General features: G+C 28.8%; 1 long non-coding RNA gene and 1 other non-coding gene across 2 annotated transcripts; both read left to right on the top strand.

Annotated features, from left to right (window-relative positions):
* The first annotated feature begins 1041 nt into the window (after window positions 1-1041).
* Window positions 1042-5515, top strand: LOC136075476 (uncharacterized). Its single transcript, XR_010635971.1, has 2 exons — window positions 1042-1352; window positions 5032-5515. It is a non-coding gene; the product is annotated as an uncharacterized LOC136075476 (long non-coding RNA).
* Window positions 5516-11702: 6187 nt separating this feature from the next.
* On the top strand, window positions 11703-11776 carry trnan-guu (transfer RNA asparagine (anticodon GUU)). The gene has a single exon. It is a non-coding gene; the product is annotated as a tRNA-Asn (tRNA).
* Window positions 11777-14908: the final 3132 nt, after the last annotated feature.

Raw genomic sequence — 14908 nt, 5'->3', positions numbered from 1 at the left:
CAATAAATAAAATAATATGCCTCCTGGATCTAGAAAAAAGCTTGCGGATGAGTGGAATTAGGTGACTAAGTTTTCAAAAACTGTTTCAGAAAAGGTTTCTATTTTTTTTTTAAATGGCAAAAGTTAAAGTTTATTTAAATAATTTTAAAAAGACAATCTTATCACTGATGTTGGGGGAGAGAAATTAAAGTATTATTCTAGAGAATGGCCAAGGATTATCTTATGCTTCTGTAAACTTATTGTGTAATCCTGTTAACTCAGTTACTCTTTAAAAGGATCAAGTATTTCTAGTGCCTTTATTTTGGGTCAACATCAACCCCATACAAAAAAATAAAAGAACATATAAAGAACAACCTCAGATCAAAAGTATGTTTTTGACTTGCAAGTTACTAAATAATTTTTTGCATGCAATACTCCATTTAATGCTGTGAAAAAAATAAAGAATTTTAAAAATTTGTGAATTTTTTGAGACCTGGTTATGATCCTCCAAACAAGATACTTTTACTGGATAAAATTAATGATAAAGTTATTGTATCTATGAAAAGTGAATTTACAAATAATAGGAATACTATTATTTTAAAACAAGTTGGTTGGAGCAGTGTCTGAAATGATCCATTTTTTGCTCACAGTGCATATAATGGAAAGATCCCAAATTTCATATCCACTATAGATGCCAGAGGTGGAAAAAAACTTTGAAATATTTTGCACAATTAACCATTCACATAGTAAAAAAGCATCAAGAAGGTTTATGAGTAAGATGTAAGTATAATACTGTACCAATGTAATCACTTTAAATTAAAAAATCAAAAATATTTATTTTTAGAAAATTTAGTTGTCTTCTTCCAACAGGTATTTGCCATTTGTACAGACAATGAAAAAAAAAATGAAAATGGTAAAAGGTGTTATTAAAGAGAAATATGCATATATACTTACATATGGGTAATCAGCACATTACTTCAGTTTGAGAAGCATGCTGCACCAAATTTTTTTGCACTGAAGTTATACTTCTGAAATCATTACCAAACATGTGTGAGTAAATATTGTTTATAATATATTACTTTATTATGTAGATTTAAAATTTCTTCACTCTTTTATTCAGTGAATTTCTGTTAACATATTGACTAATAAAATAAAGTAGGTTCTAAATTTTAGTTCTTTTAGATGATTAGAGGCTTTAACTTCCTAACAATACATGTTGGAACTCTCAAGGAGACTGCCTTTAAGCATGTTATGTTAGTAATCATTTTTATATTAAAAATGATTACTAACATAATATCAAGAAAATTATTGATAATGCTGAAACTTTCAGAATTGCCTAAAGTTTTTAATGGGAGAAATAGGCTTTAGATAAGGTAAATATGTAAAATTAAAATATTGTTCATTAAAAAGTTTGTAAATTATGGCTTTGATATTGTGTTAAATGTTTATAACTAACTTGAATAACTTTAATTAACTATTTTACACTAAAAATGTTAACTGATGATTTAAATAGCAAGGTATGTTTAGAATCTAACCCAAAAATTTTATGACCAGAATTAAAATTATATTATTTCAAGTTTAAAAATTACTCTTAATGCAAATCAGGTAGGAGTAAAAGGGTGGTTAGAATTTTTAGTCTAGATCTAAAAACTGAGGGAAGGGCTTATAAAAGGATGGATGGGAATTTTTTCTTAAACCTAATTTTAGTTTATTGTCAGCCTGTAATCAAAACCTCATCAATATAAGTTAATATTTTTTAAAGAACATGCATAAAACAATTTTATTCTAGTGTAGCTTGCGATCAAATATGCATTTTTTATTAGCAGTTTCATCATAATTATTTCTTCTATGTTATGTTTATGATGTTATGCATTATGCTTCATAACACAACTAATTATATCAAAATATATATAGTTTAGAAAAAAGACAAACCTTCGTAGTTCTTACTAAACAAATTATGAAAAAAACTAGAAAATATTGAAAAACTGAGTTAAAAAAACAACTTAAAAAAATCCTTAAAAACAATTTAATTATTGCAAATTGTTATAGAAGAAAAAGATAATTGTATAACCAAATTTTAAAATAAAATACTTACGTATAAAAAGTCAAGAGTTAAAAGTTGAAATTATGCATCTCTCTGGTAGCATAGGTAATTAAAGAGCAAAACAATTTACCTATGAAAATATTAAATTAAGAAAACAATAATTTTAATAATACTTTGTGGGGTATCGAAAGAAAATTTTGATATGCTTTTTAAATGTGCCCAACTGTATTTACATCTTATACCATACTTAGATTGACCAAATACATGTGAAAAAACTGTTAATAATGAATGAACACAGTTCATAAATAAATGACAACATACAGTATTACTACTGTATGTTGTCATGGATTAGATTTAAAATTTATGTCATTTTTGCTTGAAAAGTCTTATACAACTGATTGATGGTAGTTTTCTTCTAAAGAAAATGCCAGATATATTTGTAAAAACTGGCAATGGATTAACTGATATTCCTATTGATGCCACTGAATTCAAATTTCAGCATGCTTCTAATCTTGATTTGAGTAGTTAAATGTTTTCCCACTACAAAAACACTCATACAGAGAAAGCCCTAAATGAAATAGCTTGTCATGGAATGGGCTTTTTTTTCAGTGACATTTATCCAGGGTCTATTTCAAACTCTGAAATTACAGAGAAATCAGGTATACTATCACTTATATGAGAAGATCGCGAAGTCAGATAAAGAATTTGCAATAACAGAACTATGCTCTTCTAAAGGTATATACTTAAAACGACCAAAACAAAAGGAAGAGCACTAATTTTCAGAAATACAGAAAAATTTAATATTGCTGCCACCTGTATTCATGTTAAGCATTATATTGGGAGTGTTCGTGTATTTCTTGACAAGGCTTTAAACCGGTTTTAGGTTTTCAAATCTTAATTCTTTGGTGAGCAATTTTTCTCCAAGCAAGCAAACTACTTTGTTTTCATCATAGTTCCATTCAAGTATTTTTAAATTGGATAAAATATTGTCACAAATGTCTAATAATATATTAGTTAGTAGATTATTTATTTCAATTAAAAAAAATTCCACTCCCAGACAGACAAGCCACCAACAGCATGAACATCAGGGCTTTTCCATAGTGTATTTTTGTAGGGTGTGTAAAGAAACCACATTTAGTTGTTTTGATTGAGAAACTTTTTCAAAATAAGATTTATTCAAACTATTCCTCTTTTTATATTTTTGATAACTAAAACTTTTTTTTCCTTGAAGTCCAAGTAAAAAAGACAATCAAGTTCCAGTTATTTTAAATCTACATAGTTGATCCAACTCTTCAGTATTTAGTGTAACATCTATATAGTTAGCTCCCTGAGGTTTAGGTGAGTTTAAAAGTCTGAGTATATAAACTTTTGCTTTTGGGTTAATTTTAAGTGTTTCTATATACTATTCCTAATATTTAGTTTATTATTGTCTTTTTCAGCATAAGACTTTATTACTTCAATACGTAAAATATCTTGTACCAAAATTTATTCAGAGGTTGCAATACAATTGCAAATTGTGTAAAAAAGTGTTCAATTGCAGCTGTATTAACCACATGGTAGCTTCTTCTAATGTGAATTGATCAATTTTGCATGCTTTTTCCATTTTAAAAGAAAGTTATTATGATGAAATATGTAGTTGTTTGATTAATATTGCTTATATAATTGTTTTGAACTGCACTTCAAAAAAATATCCCCTTATGTAAATATCAGTTACCAGGTCTGACACGGTTTGAAAAAGGCTAATAGGATTAAAATTACTTTCAATAAGATTTAATATGTTTGTGTAAGTTTTATGCTATGACGAGAAATAAATCGAAAGCTGATTTTCAACTAATCGAGATTTTTAAAGCTTGATAACGCTGAAAGTTTTTATTTTTATTAGTGACTGATACTCAACGTAGTTATGGCGAGTTAGTAAAATTTAAATTAAAATATTTTTATAAAAATCTCATATTTGACAATCTATAAATTAGGTTTTAAATAAAATGAAATAAATGAAAATTTATTTTTGTTTAATACAACTACTTCTGCTTGTTTCTTAAAAATATTTCCTAAAGTTTTTTTGTTGTTGTTGTTTATAAAGAATTTATAACTTATATAAAGTCTCTTTTTGAACTTTTTTTGGATTTTGCTCAGTCGGTTTGCTTCAAATCGTTTTAAATAAAATTAAAATACATCCTTAATTTGCACATGATTATAGATCAAAAGAGCAAGAACTTTTACAAAGTGTTTAAATCAATAAATTTCCTAAAAAATATTTTATTTTTTCACTCAAGTGTTTAATATTCTCACTTTTTTACTTTTTAAGCTCAACAAAAAAATTAAAGGTAGTAGTAGCTCTTTTCTCTCTTTTCTCTTTTCCCTTTTCTTCTATTTTCTTGAGGAATATTCTATTGTTTAAATTTCTTTGCAATAGCAAAAATAATTCCAACACCAAGCAAAGTTCTCACTTTGCTCTTAATTAATTTTCAAGTTAGGATTTCATAACATACATATATGATATTTCATAACATAATATCTTGATAGGCATATTGCATTTTAAATAAATTTTAAAGCATTGCTTGTAATCCACGGTAAAATCATTGGTGTTTTCCCTTTAATCAATCTTATCATTTATCTTGCAGACCGGATATTTAACGAAAATATCTTGATTTTTTAAACTAGTAACCGACTGATGGCAATTTCTTGAAAAGTATCTTAACTACAATGAGTAAATACATTTTTTAATTTTTAAGGCCGGTTAACACTGATTTTTTTTAATATAAATATAATTTTTATGTTGATAACAAGTAAAAACGGGATACCAAGATAAACAGAGATGGGGGCGGGGGGGGGAGGAAAATTTAATAAGCTTGGGATTGGTGGGGAAATTTTCCGATAATTAATAAACGTCTCCTTCCGTGTATTAAGGTCGCGAGATTATACAATGCTATTTTTGACTACTGACACAATGACTAATAAATAAATTACTAAATATCAAAGAAGAATATATTTATCTTTAATTTCAGAAAAATCCTTAAACGTTGAGTAAGAAACTGTTGCAGAAACTTGGCTAAGTGATGGCATAATGAATACTTGGCTGGATACTATGATTTCAGGTTGCTATGGATACTATCGTTTCAGGCTGAAAATCACAAATACTTTTCTACTGCACATGTTTAATGATAACTTTATTTCTGCAATTTTAAGTGAAAAAAAGTGGGGTATAATAGATATGAGGCTGCATCAATAATCTTTACCAACTACCAGAAAGGTTTGCTAAATATTTTTGTCCTGTTATTTTATTACCAGTTGTCCTGCAAGCACTGGCTCCATTGGAAGAGTGTTTTCCACATTAAGTATTGTGTATAGTATAGCAAACTAAGAAATAAGTTAAGAAACTATAGAGCTGAAAAGCATGTACGACTTTTGAAAAGAAAAGAATTTGATTGCTAAACAACAATGACCAATCTTTTGTACTTTGAAATTTATTATAATATAGTTTGTAAACAATTGATTTTTATTTTCTTTATAGATATTTAACTAATTTCCCATTATATTTTTTTGTTTATTTCCAAATAGCTAAAGACATCCATAAAGTACGTACGCAGTAAAACCACTAATTTAGGGCATCCCCTCCCCCCCCCCCCTCTCTTTTATGCGTACGTACGCATTATTTATTACAAAATACCCCCTTTCCCAAAAATTTTTCAAAACATAAACAAAAAAGTTTTTTGTTCTTTTGACATATTTCTGTTAATAACATAGTATTGATTTTCTAAACTCGTAAAGTTCAATGCTTTTGTTAAAAAAAGAGAAATCAAGTTTTATGGAGAGATACGGAGTGTCAAATCGCATCTTAACCCCCTTCCCCCCCACCCTTTCTTGTACGTATTCGTACGTATTTGGGTAACCCCTCTCTCTCCTCTTTAACCTACGTACGCACTTTATGGAAAACCCCTACATAAAATGATGATTCAGATTTTATTTCAAACTAAAATGAGCCCATGAGATGCATAGTGGTATAAGTTTTTTCAATATTTTGAGTTATTGCTACCAATGGTTAGCATTTTGTTTATTTTATTACATGGCAGAGTGGTATAAGTCTAATGATATCGATAATGATGCTTTTTTTATTTACTTCCTCTAAAACAGTTTGATGATTTATGATATGTCTACTAAATGCCTTTATCTCAAAACTAGATATGAGTGACTTATACCACTATGCATCTCAGGGGCTCAAATATATTTATATGTGCATGCATTGTACTTACCATATTGTATACAGTGTATAAAAAAACAACTTGTTTAATACTTTAATTATACTGGTTTTAAAACTAGTATTTGTGAACGATGAACTTTAGGAAATTTATAAAAATAGAGCTACTTATGATAATTTTATCCTCGACAGGTTTTTCTATATGAATTTAGCTTACTTTAGAGTTGTAAGAACAATATTTCTAATTATTTTAGGAAATAAGTTGTACGGGCTTTCAATAAAAAATTATAACCTTTACCTTAAAGTGCTTGTCAAACAATTTTATTTACATACAAAACTCGTATAGAAAACAGGACAAATAGGTTTTTAAATGTTTAATGATAAATAAAAGATAAATAAAAAAGATTAGGTTTAAAAATCTTTGATAATAATTTAATATATTTATAATAAAATCAGTTACTAAGTAACTACAAATTTAAGTCACAAAACAAATTTAAATTACAAAAACAAGTTGTTGTTTTTTTTATTTTGAAATCTGTGTTTTTTACAGCGAATGCTTCATAACTTCTAGTGGATTTTTTAGCATGTAAGACGGTCCTTCTACAAATGCTAATCAGAGCACATAGCCCCTAATAGACTCTAAAACGAAAATTTTTTGTCATTAAGATCGATTCAGTAGAAACTAGACTCTAGATAATCGGTATCGTGTAAATCGATACCGTGAAGGATGATCATGTAACGTACGGTATCGCTCATATACTACGATGATACCATCAGTATCGGTTAATAATACTTAGTAATGTTATAAGAGGCATAATGAATGATGATTAGTTTACTTAAGTTGTTAAATGTTGAAGACAAAACAAAAGACTATACCGGGTGAAAATTACGATATCACGGCAGATTTAATTAAAGTAAAGATACCTTATTCGTTCGACGCCGACTTTAGCCGATTAAGCGACATTGGTAAGGAAGGAGACGTGAACTTCCTAGCTCCGCGGTGCTCTGTGATAAGATCGTATGGACTTCCTGGAGCACCTTAATAACCACAAAAAAAAGAGATACCACTCAATCTTTGAGAATTTCTATACTACATGAGTCAATTGATAGGGTAGAGTGGGGAGAAGCGGTACGCGAGAGAAGTGAGGCAACTCAGAAAGGGCTCAAATTAATGTTTTTTAATGTAAACAACTAGATTTTTTTCCCCCTCTGTTTAGCAAACACCGTTTTGTCTTCCTGCGTGTGGTATAAACCACATTTTTGAAAAATACCCCTAAAAAACGATATTGTGAAGGGCAAAGTAAAACAAAAATAATTAATTTAATTTTTAACTTTAATATTTTTTTTGTTTTAATACCCCAAGAAGACCTAACGGTCTTATCAAAGGGCACCGTGAAAGAGCATTTACTAGGAAGTTCACTCATCCTTCATTACCGATGGCGCGAAATATGCCCAGAGCTCGCTTCTAACCCTAGATCACTTGCCTCTAAAGCAAGCGCTCTAACCACTAAAATTAACCGCTTAATTGATCTACTATATCTTCTATATGACTTATTTGACTTCACCCCATGACAGTTCTACTTTACTCCGAGACATGGTTCCACTAAAATCAAAAATATATACTTTATTACAACCTGCTGTCAATCTTTGGAACCTGTGCTCGAAAAAATACTTTATTTATTAAACCTTGTTTGGTGCAATGCATACATCATATAAAAAAAGTATTAAAATTATTCTATTTTAATATCCCACTTTTCCCCATTCTCCCCTATATTTCAGTTATTATACAAATTTGCTATTTCAACTTACTAAAAACTAACTAATCGTTTATAAAAATAAAATACAAATTCTCGTAAAAACTAAGGACCGGTATATATTCGTTAAAGTTTAGATTACGAAGTTTACTGAAAGGTGAAATTGACTTCGGCTTCGACTTTGGTGCCAAATTTGAAATAGAAATTGATCGTCAAGGTTGAAAAGTGTTTCGGAGTTGAGAGAGAGAGTTGTAACTACTATAAATATTATAGCTACTAATATTATGACTACTTTAAAAAGAAAAAAAATGAGTTGCTTCCTCGACTAAAGTGGCCCATTCGGCCTTGAAACCATGAATTCAGTAATAACAAAAATTATATTAATAAAAAAAAATTAGAAATAGATTTGTCTCACAGATTCAATATTTGAAAAGTCTTTTTTAGGCACAAAGTCTATTCATCACTTATTAAATCTTATTTATTGCTTTAAAAAAAAGGTAAAACGATCTTTTTCCTTTATAAAATTGACATTCGAAGTTTTTAAATGAGCGTTGTTAATGTTTTTTTGTTCATGTTCTTTCAAAAAAAATTAAGAGTTGTAAAGATTTCATAACTTAAATTCTCATTATTTCTGCATTTTTAAATTTTTTATTTCGAAGCGTATTGTTTTTTTTTTGTATATATTTTTTAAGAAATTAAAAATTACTTTGCTTCACGTGTTCTTCGTCATGTTTTGATTATGGTTAATTGCGAGCTGAAAAATGATAATTTTAGTTTATAAAAAATGATTATACAGCAGCCGTGGTGCAGTTATTGCTCCGTAACAAAACCGCTAGGTCTTCTTGAGGCACCTAAAACAAACAAAACATAACAAAAAAAAATTATAAAATTTATATAATATTATAATTTTATAATTTTTTTTATATTATATATATAATATAATAGTGCTGTTCACTTGAAGAGTGATGATTCCAAACTACGTAGAGTTTGTAACTGTAACAGCTGTAACACATAAACATACAAACATAGTAAAAATTAGTATTTAAAATGATCATCCAATTTGTTTTTGAATTGGTTGATACTGACTGCTCTATCGTTTTTTGTTTAAGAATGTTCCAGTCGTTTACTACTCTATTGGTAAAAAAGTTATATCGTTTTATATTTCTTGTATAATGCCTTCTCAGTTTACTTTTGTGGCCTCTAGTTTTATATTCGTTATCTAGCATTTCGGGTTTTGTGTAAAAATTTATGATATACCCTTTCAAATATTTGAACATTTGTATCAAATCACCCCTTTTTCTTCTGTTCTTTAACGATAGTAAATCCAACTTTTTTAACCTCTCATTATAACTGTATCCTTTCAAACTTTTATTCTAGAAGCTCTTTGTTGGACACCATCAAGCTTATCTTTATCATACTGCCGATAAGGAACCCGCGCAACTATAGACAGGTCTATAGTTGCACGGGTTCAACTTGTCACCATTTTTAAACAGTAGGACAATATTTGCACGCAGCCATTATTTTGGAAGTTTACTCATTTCAAATGATTTATTAAACAATAACGATAGTGGTTTGGCTAAAGTGGATTTGCACTCTTTTAGAACTTTTGGATAAACTCTGTCCACTCCAGTTGCTTTATTAATGTCCAGTGTGTTTAAGTATTCTTCTACAACAGAGGCATTAAAATCTGAATTTCTACAGATTTTTTGTGTTCTATATCTATTATTGAAGCAGATAAAGTTTGTGGTTTATTGAATACTGACGAAAAAAAAACCATTTAATGTATTTGCAATTACTTTTAAATCAGTTTGTTACTACCATTTTTTAGTTAGATCTATGTATATATTCTTTAGTTGGATCGCTTTTTGACCTAATTTTATTATTAATATATGAATAAACTTTATTGGGGTTAAACTTTAAATTTAAAGCAAGATCATATTCAAAACTTTTAATTCTTCGATTCATTTTTTTTTTAAAATCTTGTTTAACTCTTTGTATTTTGCAAGTAAACGATTGTCTCTGAATTTTTGCCTTCGACATTTGAACCAAACGTTTCTTTTTTCTTTTGACAACGCTTTCAATTGTTTCTTAATCCAGAGAGGTTTTGTATTGGTTTGAATGCTTCCGGTATTATGATTGGAATAAAGAGTTTACATCCTTCATAAAGGCCTAACCATTTTTCGTAACATTTGTTCATTTCCAAAGCTTTGAATTCATCGTCCCAGTTTAAGATTTTAAAATAATTATTTAATTCATCAAATTTTTCTCGATTGTAACTAAATTTTTTTTTAAATAAATTGTTGTTAATACACTCTTCATGACTGTAGTTAAACTTAATGATGACTGTGGTTAATAAAAGTAGTTATAAAAGTGGTTATAGAAAGACCGTGGTTATAAAAGTTTTTATAAAATTTCTCTTTCAATTCAATATGTTTTTAAAATCCAAATTCAGCTTTCTGTTAATTTCAGTTTAAAAGTCCAAATTTGTCTTTCAGTTAAATTCGGTGAACGCATATGATCTAAATTCATTTTTCAGTTAAATTCGAGTCTTAAAATGTCGGCTTCGCCGGTCCTTAGTGAAGACCCAAGCTGCGATAACAAAAGAAACTATGGGTACTAAACCAGAGGCGTTTACTGGAAATTTTTTAGGTGAGTCTAAAAAAATTGCCCTACTCCCCCTCAGTGACGGTTCCGGGTGGAAGGAGGGGGTTGTAATAAGGGGTATGCATCCCGCCTCCCCGACCAGAATCTGAAAGTCCTCAAATATCTTGTAAATGGGGAGGACCTTTTTTTGTGTTAAACTCAGTACTCAGATGGTCTAGCAAAGGAACAGTGATACCAATTTAAAATTATTTGAAATGCTTTTTTTAGATTTGTTTAAAGCATATTTGAAGAGTGACAATATTTCTAACTATAGAGACAAAACCTTTTAATGCTTTAAAGATTCCAACTATAAAAAACATCATTATTACTTGCTTTTACAATCGTGTAATTAGGAGTTATATCAAAAACATGTCTTGTTTTGCACAGTTTATTTTTAATTATTTGTTATTCTTTTATAACTTGAGAGACAAGGTTCTTTGAAAACATAGGGGATAAATATTCTTAAAATTCTCATGAAAGATAAACAAATTGGCTAAATAATAATTTATACTTAATAAGTCTGAAATCTGGATATAGGCATTCTAATTTTTTGCCACAAATGCTTGATTATCGAAGGAAACCAAGGAACAAAGACTAATTTTTATCGATGCAATTATAAACAGCTTCTTCTTGTAATAACTCTGTGCCTACCTTTCTTGTATCCAAAGAATAACGTGATATCAAAAATTCTACACAATTAACATAATATTTGGTTGCCTAATTTTAAAGGAAATGAGATTTTTCTCCAAAGGACTATTTTTTTTTTTGAAATACTATAAAAAATTGAGAATTAAGCGACATTTTGAACTAATCAACGACCATTTTTTATGTTCAATAAAATTTAATGATTTAATGAATTTAATAAAACATAAATAAAACAAGATGTATGTTAAAAGGGGAGTCTGAATTTCATTTTCCATGTTTGAAACTTATCCCTCACTATTTATCATTTAAAATGCAAGTTAATAAAATGGTACGTAGTCTAGTAACTTACTAGTGTAATAAAACTCGATTTCCTATTTTATATATTAAAGTAATAAGAATAATAAAAGTATAAATACAAAATTTTTTTCTTAGAGAGCATGCTTCCGTGGCGCAATTGGTTAGCGCGTTCGGCTGTTAACCGAAAGGTTGGTGGTTCAAGCCCACCCGGGAGCGTAGCTTTTTTTCTACATACAAACAAAAATATTCAGTTATAAAAGTTAAAATTTATATATATTGAAATGTATTAATTAAGTTAACTAATTAAAAAAAGCAATTAGGTGCAAAAGGTCGTCTATAAAATACGTCACGAAATTTTTGATAGTTTTTGATCTCTAAACCCCAGTAGCAAAACGTAACTCCCTCCCTCTTCTTTTTTTTTGTGGTTACGAATAATGTAAATACAAAAAATATTTTAAATTTTCTTAGCCGCTTTTAGTTAAACTGTTTAGTACATTTCAATATTATAAATTTTAACTTTTATGATTTAATATCATTTGATCTGCGAGCAATGTTGGGTTCTGTTTAGAAACTACTGCTTATAACATTACCCAACAGTTATCAATCGATAGATATATTTTGATTAAAGTTCAGTGAACCGACATCTGAAAATATTACGTTTTGCCACTTATGAGTCCAATGCATATGGTTTTTAGCAAACTGTAATCTAGCAATTTTATGGTGTTTTTTTAACATTGGTTTTTGGTGTGGTGTGCCGACCAGCCACGGGGAACAAAGATAATTTGCATGTTTTTTGAATGACGTCCCAACAATTTTTTCTCGTAGCAAGTTGGCCCATTGTGCATGAAAGTATTATTATCTAAAATAAATTAAACATTCTGTTTCAAAATTTCCAAATAACTCACGAAAGTCACCTTGATGTAAAAAGTGTAAACCAGCATGTTCGATAATTGTGCCCCAACTCATAATTGCTGGACTTTTCCTTCGGATAGTGCAATGTACATTCTTATATTGAATTAACGCGTAGATTTATTGGCCAGCGAACATGAATATAGCGTGTTGCCAACTGCTTGCTTGTGCTTCTTGTAAGAATATGATACGTTGTCATATTTCAACGGTCCAACCCTGTGTTTTTTCCAAAATTTGAAGCGATCGAAAATACTTTTTTTGAGAAAAACGTGATTCTATTGCAGCAAAACACGAAGATTAACCTTGTCAAGAGTTTTCAAACCGTGCGGGCACTAACATTCATACTAGGAGGCAGTTGAGTAAGAATTTCTGAGCTATTTTAGTAGATGCCAAACTTTTTCAACAAAAAATGCAGCAATCAAGACAAAGAAACCTCAGTTTTGACAAATATTATTTTGAGCATCTGAAATCTTCGTCAGTCATGAAGGCTTACAACTTAGTTCTAAAAAAATAGTAATGCCCTTTATCTGCAATGTCATGAATATGTAATGTCGCTTGGGAATAGTTAACTATCTAAAACAATTCATCGCAAACAGCTTTCTACCAGAAGCATTTTAGTGCTATGGAAAAAGTTAAATAAAGTCTGTCATCTTTGCTTGATATCTCATTTTTCGACACACAAAAAATATTCAGACAAACTGATATACCTTTATATGGATTAAGATCGAATCTGCTATACTTCTCGTAGCCTAATAATAGCAGAGAGAAAATACGTTCAAATTGAGAAAGAACTTTTAGGATGTGAACGTTTTAACAAATACACCTATGAACGATAGATCTCTTTTCAAAGTGAACTCAAAATTTAGAATATATTTTACATTATTTACGCTGTCAGAAACTTGTATACGTTGTCACCATCTTGAATAGAAAGATTTTTTTTAATGCAAAAATACTAAAATACGTTCCAAAAAATGATCTAACTCCGTTTTAAACAAACTAAATTAAAAACAAACTAATTAAACAAACGTTTTATTAGAAAATAGAATTTTCTAATGAAAATTGTGACAATGTAAAAACTTACTTTAAAAATAACCTCTTCGATAACATTTTCATTAATTTTCACTCTAATAACATTACATCACCTAATAATTTCCATCACAGATAATTTACCACAATTTGTACAAATCCCAAGTTTTCACTGTAAATATACAACAGCAAAGATATACAGAAGGTGTTATCAAAGGTTCAAAAATGATGCTTTTCTAGATGATGTTAAGAGTATTCCTTGGTCCCAATTAATAAAAAAAGAAGACAACCCTAATCAATCTGTTAAATTATTCATGCAAAATTTTGAAAATATTCCTAATATATATGCGCCATTAAAACCTCTTACAAAAAGACAAATTAAATCTAAAAGTAAGCCCTGGATAACTCAAGGCATTTTGAAGTCAATTAAAATAAAAGATAAACTGTACACAAAATTTCTCAATCATTCGTCAACTATAATAAAAGAAAGAACATTTAATTTATTTAAAGCATAAAAAAATGAAATCTGTAATTTATTAAAAATAAGTAAAAAAATCTTTTATTCAAATTTCTTTCAAAACAATTTACACAACATGAAAAATACGTGGAAAGGAACTAGAGAAATAATCAATATTAACAACAGTTTCACGCAAAAGCAGTCAATTAAACTTATGATCAATAACAACTTAATTATCGATAATAAAACTATTGCTAATTCATTTAATGATAACTATTTAAATATATCAGTGAATATTTCCGAAAAAATTAAGCCTTCAATTAATAAATTTAATGATTTTCTTATAATCCAAACTTTAACTCTTTTTCCTTTCACATGTAACAATATAAGAAATTGAAACAATTATTTCCGCGATGAATGATAGGAGAAGCATTGGCCCTAATAGTCTTCCAACTTTAATTCTTAAACTATCTTCAAAAATTATATCTGAACCAATCTCTAAAATGGTTAATAACTCATTTAAAAAAGGAATTTTTCCTGAAGTTTTTAAGATTGCTAACATTATTCCAATTCACAAAAATGGGTCAAAGTTTGAACCATCTAATTACAGACCTATTCCTTTTTTATCCAACATCGAAAAAATACTTGAAAAAACTATGCACAAAAGACTGTACAGCTTTTTTGATACCTTTAATTGCTTTCATAAATTATAATACGGATTTATACGTAACGATTCTAACTACACATGCACTAATTGATTTTACAGAAACCTTAAGAAATGCCCTTGATAAAAAGTTTGTTTGAGGTGTTTTCCTCGACCTGCAAAAAGCATTCGACACAGTAAATCGTGGAATTCCACTAAACACCTGCATTAATAATGTTTTAACATACCATTTCGCCAATGACACTAACCTGTTAATTGTTGAAGATTCGCTTGAAAAAATGCAGTTAAAAAC

This window comes from Hydra vulgaris, chromosome 01 (assembly GCF_038396675.1).
Source record: "Hydra vulgaris chromosome 01, alternate assembly HydraT2T_AEP".
Lineage (NCBI taxonomy): Eukaryota > Metazoa > Cnidaria > Hydrozoa > Anthoathecata > Hydridae > Hydra > Hydra vulgaris.
The sequence above is the reverse complement of the archived record's forward strand: the minus strand, read 5'-3'. Positions and strand labels throughout refer to the sequence as shown.